Source organism: Oncorhynchus mykiss, chromosome 8 (genome assembly GCF_013265735.2).
Source record: "Oncorhynchus mykiss isolate Arlee chromosome 8, USDA_OmykA_1.1, whole genome shotgun sequence".
In the NCBI taxonomy this organism is placed as follows: Eukaryota; Metazoa; Chordata; class Actinopteri; order Salmoniformes; family Salmonidae; genus Oncorhynchus; species Oncorhynchus mykiss.
Window position 1 is genome coordinate 66,758,518 of NC_048572.1, and position 11,785 is coordinate 66,770,302.

The window sequence follows — 11,785 nt, forward strand, 5'->3', positions numbered from 1 at the left end:
TCATAAAGTTAAAAAGTGCTGTGTTGCCAATTGAACTGTGTGAGCAAGGAGACTTTGCCTTTAAAAAGCTCTTTATTCAACCATTCATGTCAAACAGAAGATAATTAAACAATATGAAAGGAGAAAACAAACAGAACAGGATCATGGGAAGGTTTGTCCAATCCACCGGCAGGCAGCAGTCACCAGGGCCAGACTCACCACCATGGCTCACGCTCAAGTGTTGTCCACTCAAAGCTCTGGGTACATAAAGCACCCGTTGTTGGCATTGTATTAGAGTTTTAATTAAGATGGTTCAGCGAAATGTTTTTGCCATTGTGTGCCTGGAGCTGGGTATCCTGAATAATGGTGTTTTTGAGGCATCTACCCACTCAGGCTGAAGCCAGAGGGATGTGATACTGTAGAATACTCCCAGTCCTACTCGTTTCGGGTGACCTGGGTGAAGTTAAAAACGCTGCTGCGTGCCAAGCTTCTGAATTGGGTCTGCTAGGAGGAACAATTCCTGTTTTATACTGAAGTCCCTTCTGGTGTCTATTTTACCACAATGCTTTTGGCTGATGCAGTTCCCACGGTGTAGTGGGCAAGCAGGGGCTCAGTGTGTGCTTGCGTGCGTGCATCTGTGTGTGAATGCATGTACGTGCATGTGTGTCTGCATGAGAGTACCTGTGTGTGTCTTTACCTGAATGTCGGCTTCTGTTTAATTCTCTTAAGCAAGAGAGGTGGTGGTACAAAACAGACTGGACCACTGAGAATAGGGAACGGAAGCGCTATGGTGGAAAAAAAAACCTTTCAAGGCAACAGTGACGGAAAAGCGATCAAGGTAATTTTGAGGCTTTGTTCGAGGAGAAAGAACATGAGTGTTTGTGGTGTGTTATTGTCAATCTGGTCTTGGGAAGGCACAGGGAGAACAGAGAAGATGCCAAGAGAGGAAGTTAGTGTATACCTTAACAGAAAGAGGGACATCCCACTGGGCACAGACATCAATTCTACTTCTTTTCCACGTTGGTTCAATGTCATTTTGCTGATTTAACCAGTGTGTGCCCAGTGGGGTTGTATTGTTTTTTAGGTCCGCTTTGCTATTCTCCTGAAATATCAGACAGCCATATGGTTCTCATAGAGAGCTATCTTGGTTTTTGTATTCAAGGAATTTAACATTACTCACTTCGGGCAAGTTTATGGACTCCAAAGCAACAACCCAAAACAAAATAACATGATCCTCCAAGTATGACCAATTTTCAATCTGATACTTGAGACTTTATACATTAACATAACATGCCTCTTAACATAGGCCTCTTTGTCAGCCTTGGAATGACTGATGGATAATTGGAGAGTTGTTTTTATCAGCGACATGAGGTTGGACAGGAACAGGATAAGTTCCAAAGGCCAGAAATAGGGCAAGAATGAAATGAGAACCAGTTGGGTAATTTAAGTACAAACTCGGTTTTTGTCCGTTCAGCCAACCAGAGGGCATGATACATTTTTTTATAGTCCAAGTAGCAGTCATAGTAATGGCAACCAAATCAATTATCTTGGAAAGTTGCCATCATCCTTCAACCTGAGAATGCCCAAAGCGCCTCTATTTCTGTTTGGGAACAGCATTTGTGTAGACAGAATAACACATTTGTGGCCAAAATATTATAGGTTCTCTAAGTTCTAATGCCTTTACTAGTGTTGTAGTTGTGCAGCCCTTTCTGTGTTTTGATGACAGATGTACCAGGCCATGCAATGCTGAGACACCTGTGTGATACTTTAGCACCATCCTGGTCCATGTTGCCCCAAGGACGTGTCCCATTTCCATGATTCCTATCAACAGTGGCCACTGGAGGGCAATCCCTGGCTTACAGGACCAGTGTTTGTAGCTGCAAGCCTGCCTGGGGCAGAGATTCAGCCTAACCAAGGCTGAAAAACAACAGTACAAAGTAAGGCCAGTACAAAGTCGAAAGCACTTTCCAAATCCGAGATGATGATACGCAAATAGGGAGGGCTTAGTCAAATGGATTGTAAACTCTAAACTCACTGACATTGATTGGCTTACATTCACATTGATAGTGGGTGATTTGATAAATATACGTAGGCCTAATATTTGTAGAACTACTTTAATTGTATCACTTAAATAATAAGACATAAACTGAGCTGGAGAAAATGCCCATATAATATGTATCTCTCCTTGAGTTATCATTAGAGCTAAATTCAAACATCTGTAGATGTAGATTATGGTACATCGGGTCACAAGTAGTAATCTCCATTGGTTCACCTTGCTGCTATTGACGTAGGTTCTCTAACATAGTACAGTTGTTCTTTTCACATGAAATCATTCATATGGTGCACTTTCTTTCATTTTCCTTCTGTACAGACTGGCTCACCATCTCAACAGGCTGTTCAGTGCAGCCTTCAAGGTTATACTCAGGGCTTTACTGAATGAAGGCCAGACATTTCATCTAATACACTGAAGTCAGGTTTAATAGGCCTTAAAGTTATTTTTGTAGAGTTACATACACTGAGTGTACAAAACACTAAGAACACCTTCCTAATATTGAGTTACACCCCCGACCCCCATTTTTCCCTCATAACAGCCGCAATTCGTCGGGGCAAGGAAAGTGTTCCACAGGGATGCTTGCTGGCCCATGTTGACTCCAATGCTTCCCACTGTTGTGTCAAGTTGACTGGATGTCCTTTGGGTGGTGGACGATTCTTGAAACACACAGGAAACCGAGCAGCATTTCAGTTCTTGACACAAACCGGTGAGCCTGGCACCTACTACCAGAGGTGTGGACTTGAGTCACATGACTTGGACTCAGTCAGACTCAAGTCACAAATATGATGACTTGCAACTCGACTTTGACTTTAACACCAATGACTCGTGGCTTAACTTGGACTTGAGCCTTATGACTCGACCTGACTTGATACCCTCCCCATGCCCAAATATAAAAAATGATGCTATTAAAAAAAGTGTGCAGTGCATCAACTCTTAATTTAACGGATTACAGTTTGAATTGGACAGCAGCCAAACAAATTGTGCCAGCTGAGAAACAGTTGTGCGTGGCAGTGCAGAGGAACTTCAGCAGGTGAATTCAGATGGAGCCCTTGGAAAGATAATACCCAAAATTATTATTTTTGGATATAAAGACGACTTGCAACTTGCAAAACATGCAGGAAGAAAATTACAGACAGGGCCGCAACAATTTCCAACTTTGTTCGATATTTGAAGCTGCAGAAAGAACTGTAAGTCGTGACTAATACAGTATAGCCAACAGCTATATATTTTATTACTTTACTAGTGTATCATGTAGGCTAACGTAACGTTAAATCAATTAGCCTCCACACAGTCAGTCAGTGCGGGAACGTGATCATTGAAACCAAGATTGAGCTACAACTGACTAGGCAGTTGGTAGCCTAAATCCTGCCTGATGTTACTGCTGTTCCTAAAGTCATTGGCATACTGTAAACCACACACAGAGAGACAGAGAGAGAGCGAGAGAGAGAGAGAGAGAGAGAGAGAGAGAGAGAGAGAGAGAGAGAGAGAGAGAGAGAGAGAGAGAGAGAGAGAGAGAGAGAGTGTGTGTTAAGGTCAGGTGATTGTGTACAAGCCTACATCGCCTGATTGCGCCCCATAGCCATCCTCGATAGTCGATCACTATTGGGGAGTGGGGGGTCTTTATCATGGCTACCCCATGTATTTCCATGGAAATATAACGTTCATTTGGAAAGTAATAAATATATAGATATTTTAAAAAGCATAAAGCATTCATGATTTGCGTAAATGTAACATACTAACTATTACTCTTGTTAAAAATATGAAATGGTATTACATTTGGTGAAGAGCACATTATGACTCGAAACTCAAAGTTTAGGACTTGAGACTTGACTTGCTACTTGATGGTCTTGACTTGAGACTTGACTCGGACTTGCCTGTCTTGACTTGGGACTTGAGTGCTAAGACTTGAGACTTACTTGTGACTTGTAAAACAATGACTTGGTCCCACCTCTACTACCATACCCCATTCAAAGGCACTTAAATCTTTTGTCTTGCCTATTCACCCTCTGAATGGCACATACAGACAATCCATGTAGTCCTTCCTTAACCTGTCTCCTCCCCCTTGAAATTGCCTACCCTGACCCTAAGCCTATCTACCATCCCGTACCTTTACCCCACTACTCTGGATTACTGACCTCTGCCTGCCCTGACACTGAGCCTGTCTGCTGACCTGTACCTTTTACTGCCCGTGTTTGAATTAATAAACTTTTGTTACTTTGACATTGTCTGCACCTCGGTCTTACCTTCAAACGTGTTAGTACGAACTGGCCATGACTGACCCAGCAGACCCGGGCCAGCTGCGCAACATCATCTCCTCCCAAGGAGCCAACATCGGGAGGCATGAGGGACTGCTTCGTGGCCTTATGGAGGGGTCCAAACGTTGGCTGAACGCCATGACCGGACATTGGACATTTTGCTGGAGCAATTCCGCGGGTTGTCTGGGATGCAGCCTACCACAGTGGTAACCGCACAGCTCCTCAGTAACCCAGCTGCTAGCATTGCTGTCTCATCGGTCACTCCTCCTACTCGGGAGCCCCGCTAACCCCCCCTCCTCCCCCGAACGCTTCAATGAAAAGCCAAGCACCTGTCTGGCATTTCTAGCTCAGTGTGCCCTCGTTTTTTGAGCTTCAGCTCTCCTTCTTCTCCTCGGATTGCTCCAAGATAGCACATCTCATCACACTGATGTCTGGGAGAGCTCTCACCTGGGTTCGTGGGAGAGGTGGGGAAGGTTTTTTATGCCCCATTCTCCGGGAGAGAAGCTGCCCGGAAGCTAACCTAGCTTCGGAAGGACTCCCGCAGTGTGACAGACTATGTGGTGGATTTCCACACGTTGGCAGTGGAGAGTGCTTAGAATATGTTCCAGCACGGAGTCCCGGAGGAGGATTTCGAATCCCTCATTGCTTTGACCATCCGAATTGATGGGCGACTACGGGAACATCGGAGGGATAGTAAATTCGACTTTGCATGAACGTCCAGGGATTCCACCTTGCCTCTGAGTCATCTTGGAAGTCCCCAACGATCCCCTTGCCGAGAGAACCCAAGGCTTCCCAACCTTCCCAGAGAGTTGCCGAAGAAGGCTGAGTCATCACTTCCCGAGCCTATGCAACTAGGTAGAGCAATACAGGTTCGACACGAAGAGATGTCTGTATTGCGGGACTCTTGGTCATTTTGAATCCTCTTGACCTTTAAAAAGACAAGGCTCACTGGTAGAAGCGAGTACTCTGGTGGGCCATATGGAGAACTTTCCTGCTTCCCTTGCTCGCACCCCTTTTCATTCCATTCTGCTGTGGGGAAACCAGTCCAAATCTCTTCGGGTCCTCATTGTCTCTGGGGCCGATGAGAGCTTTTTGCACGCTACTCTGGCTTCTGAGCTGAATATTCCCACTCAGCCCCTCTCCAATCCCATTTCTGCTAGAGTGCCGTACGGGCGCTCTGTGGGCCGGGGCATTCATAATATACCACTCCCATCAACCTACGGGTGTCAGGGAATCACAGCGAAACTATTCAATTCCTGCTCATTAGGTCTCCTCATATTCCTGTGGATTCTTCTGGCTTCAGCAACACAATCCCCTCATCAACTGGTCTACTGGTGCCATCATGGGCTGAAGTTAGTTCTACCACACCCATTGTCTGAAGTCAGCGCAACCTGCCCGGGACATCTTCCTGGGGGTTCGGAAGGTGCCCCAGACCATTCCACTATTCCTGTGGAGTACCAGGACCTTTGGGAGGTGTTCAACAAGCCCCACGCCACTTCACTTCCGCTGCACCAACCATATGACTACGGGATTGACCTTCTCCCTAGCACCACTCTGACCAAGGACGACTGTACTCACTGTCAGGACCAGAGATCAAGACTATGGACACCTACATTGGGGACTCCCTAGCTGCAGGATTTATACGTCCTTCGTCCTCTCCCGCCGGCGCAAGGTTCTTCTTTATGGAGAAGAAAGACAAGACCCTGCGCCTGTGCATCGACCACCGGGGAATCAATGACATAACGGTGAAGAACCACTATCTGCTACCACTCATCTCCTCGGCGTTCGAGCTGCTCCAGGGGGCCACCTTGTTTTCCAAGCTGGATCTATGGAAGGCCTACCAACTGGTGCAGATATGGGAGGGGGATGAGTGGAAGACCACCTTCAACACGGCCAGCGGTCACTACGAGTATTTGGTCACGCCATTTGGCCTCACCAACACCCCTGCTGTGTTCCAGGCTCTGGTAAATGATGTTCTCCGTGACATGTTGAATCGGTTCATCTTCTTCTACATTGGTGACATCTTTGTCTTCCCCCGCTCCCCTCAAGAACATGTGCTCCACGTGTGAGAGCGGTGGTGGACTGGCCTCAGCCTTCGTTCAGGGTGCAGCTGCAATTTTTCCTGGGGGTCGCCAACTTGTATCGCTGCTTCATCTAGCGTTACAGCACCCTGGCTTCCCCCCTTTCAGCACTCACCACTCCCAAGGTCCGTTCACGTGGTCTCCTGCTGACCAGGCGTTCCGGGAAACACCACTTCACCACTGTTCCCATCATGGTTCATCCTGACCCTTCCAAACAGTTCGTGGTGGAGGCCGATGCGTCTGATTTAGGAGTGGGGGCAGTCCTGTCCCAGCGTTCTGCCCTGGACCTGAAGCTACATCCCTACGCCTTTTTCTCCCATCGCCTCAAAGCCACGGAGCAAAATTTAAATGTGGGAAATCGTGAGCTTCTCACAGTGTTGGTAAAATTATGATTAAATGACTGAACAAATCATTTTAAATGGAACTGTAACTAAGTAAAAATTATACTCTGTTTTATTATATCTGATTAACAATATAAGAAGGGATCGTGAGACACGGACAAGGAGTAATTAAAGTTAATGAACACCATTTCAACTAGGAAGAAACTAATGGGTTGTGGACTGTGAAAACAGATCAGGTCGTTGGCCTATGGTTGACCCTACAGAAACTTAGCTCTGGTGTTTTTAGATAAGACAGTGAGTGCATTCCTAAGTTTTCTGTTAATTAGAACTGTCAGCTCAGTGGTGATTGATAATGTTGAGGGGTCAAAAGTTACCTGGGAGTGTGTTAGTAAGTTGCAATGAAATGACGTCATGATCTGTATATAAACTGTTGCTCGTGGTTAAGTGGCAGCGCGCTCCGAGAATAAATTATGTTACCTATTATTGAAAGACTGGTCTGAGTCTATTTTATGCAAACAAGAATCTTACAAATTCTCATAAAATAGATTAAGGGTTTTCAATGAATGAAAGCACATTGGCATAATTAAATTACATTAACACGCAGTGAAGATGGCGTTGGAGGAATGGAGGAACTGGCTGGAAGGGGCGGAACACCTGTTCATTGTATGGACCGACCATAAAAATCTGGAGTATCTCCACAGCGCCAAACGCCTCAACTCCAGGCAAGCTAGATGGGCCCTGCTGTTCACATGGTCAACTTCTCCTCTTATATCGGCCAGGGTCCAAGAATTTCAAGCCGGATGCACTGTCTCGCCGTTATAGTTTAACCCATGTCTCACAGCCCTTTGTCTCCTGTTTGCCCCGCTTCTCTGGATTACCGACCTCTGCCTGATTTGATTCTGAGCCTGACTGCCGTCCTGTACCTTTGACTGGCCGTGTTTGAATTAATAAACCTTTGTTACTTTGATATTGTCTGCACCTGGGTCTTATCTTCAAACTTGTTAAATATAGTGTATAAGAGGTCATACAAGAAGTTTTGTAGCAATTCCTATGTTTCATTGATGTAAATAATATTTGTTGGTCCGTGGTGTGTACTTCACACATTTATGAAATTGCTTATGCCAGTTACTAATAGGCATGCACAGATTAAGAAAATGACTGTAAAAACTTTGAAATCCCAGTGGATTGATGAGGAATTTAAAAATTGTATGGTTGAGAGGGATGAGGAAAAAGAAATGACAAATAGGTCTGTACAACCGATTTACAAAAATACTGCAAATTGAGAAATCATGTGACAAAATTGAATAAAAAGAAGAAGAAACTACACTATGAAACAAAGATAAATGACATAAAGAATGACAGTAAAAAGCTTTGGAGCACCTAATATGAAATTTCTGGAAAAAGGCGAACTCCGCTCCCTTCATTGAATCAGATGGCTCATTTATCACAAAACCCAACGATATTGCCACCTACTTTAATTATTTTTTCATTGGCATGATTAGCAAACTTAGGCATGACATGCTAGCAACAAACGTTGACACTACACATCCAAGTTTATCTGACCAAATTATTGAATTCCGTAAAGTAAGTGTGGAAGAGGTGTACAAAATGATTGATAACTATCAACAATGACAAGCCACCGGGGTCCGACAAATTGGATGGAAAATGACTGAGGATAATAGCGGATTATATTGCCACGACTATTTGCCATATCTTCAATTGAAGCCTACTAGAAAGTGTGTGCCCTCAGGCCTGGAGGAAAGCAACGGTCATTCACCTAACTAAGGATAGTAAAGCCCCCTTTACTGGCGCAAATAGCCAACCAATCAGCCTGTTACCAACACTTTGTCAACTTTTGGAAAAAATTGTGTTTGACCGGATAAAATGCTATTTTACAGTAAACAAATTGACAACAAACTTTCAGCACGCTCATAACGAAGGACATTCAACAAGCTCAGCACTTACATAAATTACTGATAATTGCCTGAGAGAAATTGAAGATAAAAATATTGTGAGTGCTGTTTTGTTAGACTTCAGTGAGGCTTTTGATATTATCGATCTTAGTCTGCTGCTGGAAAAATGTATGCATTATGGCTTTACACCCCTTGCTATCTTGTGGATAAAGAGTTACCTGTCTAACAGAACACAGAGGGTGTTCTTTAATGAAAGCCTCGCCAACAAAATACAGATAGAATCAGGAATTCCCCAGGGCAGCTGTCTAGGCCCCTTACTTTTTAAAATCTTTACTAACGACATGCCACTGGCTTTGATTATGTATGCAGATTACTCAACCCTATACACATCAGCTACCACAGCGACTGAAATGACTGCAACACTTAACAAAGAGCCAATTAGTTTCAGAATAGGTGGCAAGGAATAAGTTAGTCCTAAATATAACTGTCATGGTCAAAACATGTTGATACAACAGTAGCTAGGATGGGGAGAAGTCTGTCCATAATAAAGTTCTGCTCTGCATTCTTAACAGCACTATCAACAAGGCAGGTCCTACAGGCCATAGTTTTGTCGCACCTGGACTACTGTTCAGTCGTGTGGTCAGGTGCCACATTGAGAGACTTAGGAAATTGCAATTGGCTCTAAACAGGGCAGCACGGCTGGTCCTTGGACGTACACAGAGAGCTAAAATTAATAATATGCATGTCAATCTCTCCTGGATCATGTTGAGTGCACCGAGCTATCTGTTTGAACTACTGGCACACAGCTTGGACACCCATGCATACCTCACAAGATATGCCACCAGAGGTCTCTTCACAGTCCCCAAGTCCAGAACACACTATGGGAGGCGCACAGTACTACATAGAGCCATGACTACATGGAACTCTATTCCAGATCAAGTAACTCATGCAAGCAGTAAAATAAGATTTTAAAAGCAGAGAAAAATACACCTTGTGGAACAGCGGGGACTGTGAAGCGACATAAACATGGACACAGAGACACATGCATACAAACACACGATAACATACGCACTACACACACACATACACATGGATTTTGTGTTGTAGATATTTGGTAGTAGAGTAGGGGCTTGAGGAAACACACTTAATATGTTGTGAAATCTGTTGTAAATGTATTGTAATGTTTCTAAAAATGTACGACTGGCTTAATTTTGCTGGACCCCAGGAAGAGTAATGGGGATCCATAATAAATACAAATACAAATAAGGGATCAAAGCTTTCACCTGGATTTACCTGGTTAGTCTATGTCATGGAAAGAGCAGGTGTCCTTAATGTTTTGTTAACTCAGCCCTCTGGGACAGTGACCCTCTTACCTACTAACCTCAAGACACACACCAAGAACGGGTGCTCGGGGGAACATGCGTCATCCCTGCCTCGTGTGCATAATTCTGTTTTGATTACTGCGCGGATTAGAGTAAATTCATTCTCAGTGATGACAAACTTCGCAATTGCAAACAGAAAGACGCAACATCTTATTTTTTTTCTCCCTTTCCCCTTGACCCCATTCTTTGTGCCTGATTTAGGCAGTGGTGTGTATTGGACGCAAATCCAATCACTCTGTTCTGAGGAAAATAAAGGATTTGTTGGGATTAGGACTATACCACCAGAAGGATGGCTCTGAAAAACTGATGTGCCCCCATCAGATGCATGATCAGGCCTTAATCTCAATATCACTGGGGCTCAAGGGGGCTGTGGGGTAGGCATTTTTTCCTCTCTCCATGTAATCATGTGTCACTCTTTGGGTCAGAGGGAGGACTAAAGTGCTAAGTTCAGCAATGTATCCATTGTTGCTGATGTAATCTCAGAGCATTGGAGTATTTTAAGAATGTAGAACTCTTCACAGAATAATATTACAAAAGCTGACAGATTGCGGAAGAGTCTCCAAAACTCACACGCATGTCTGTCTGCCAGACATGGTCATGCATGTCTTGAGTGCAAGAAGATAACAATTGTTTCAGTGAGTGTGTGTACGTATACGTGTGCATGTGTACGTGTGTATTGGCATACCTTAAACAGTTTATTGTTTCTCAGCTGAAGTACAGTGCCTTGCGAAAGTATTCGGCCCCCTTGAACTTTGCGACCTTTTGCCACATTTCAGGCTTCAAACATAAAGATATAAAATTGTATTTTTTTGTGAAGAATCAACAACAAGTGGGACACAATCATGAAGTGGAACGACATGTATTGGATATTTCAAACTTTTTTAACAAATCAAAAACTGAAAAATTGGGCGTGCAAAATTATTCAGCCCCCTTAAGTTAATACTTTGTAGCGCCACCTTTTGCTGCGATTACAGCTGTAAGTCGCTTGGGGTATGTCTCTATCAGTTTTGCACATCGAGAGACTGACATTTTTTCCCATTCCTCCTTGCAAAACAGCTCGAGCTCAGTGAGGTTGGATGGAGCATTTGTGAACAGCAGTTTTCCGTTCTTTCCACAGATTCTCGAATGGACTTTGACTTGGCCATTCTAACACCTGGATATGTTTATTTTTGAACCATTCCATTGTAGATTTTGCTTTATGTTTTGGATCATTGTCTTGTTGGAAGACAAATCTCCGTCCCAGTCTCAGGTCTTTTGCAGACTCCATCAGGTTTTCTTCCAGAATGGTCCTGTATTTGGCTCCATCCATCTTCCCATCAATTTTAACCATCTTCCCTGTCCCTGCTGAAGAAAAGCAGGCCCAAACCATGATGCTGCCACCACCATTTTTGACAGTGGGGATGGTGTGTTTAGCTGTGTTGCTTTTACGCCAAACATAACGTTTTGCATTGTTGCCAAAAAGTTCAATTTTGGTTTCATCTGACCAGAGCACCTTCTTCCACATGTTTGGTGTCTCCCAGGTGGCTTGTGGCAAACTTTAAACAACACTTTTTATGGATATCTTTAAGAAATGGCTTTCTTCTTGCCACTCTTCCATAAAGGCCAGATTTGTGCAATATACGACTGATTGTTGTCCTATGGACAGAGTCTCCCACCTCAGCTGTAGATCTCTGCAGTTCATCCAGAGTGATCATGGGCCTCTTGGCTGCATCTCTGATCAGTCTTCTCCTTGTATGAGCTGAAAGTTTAGAGGGACGGCCAGGTCTTGGTAGATTTGCAGT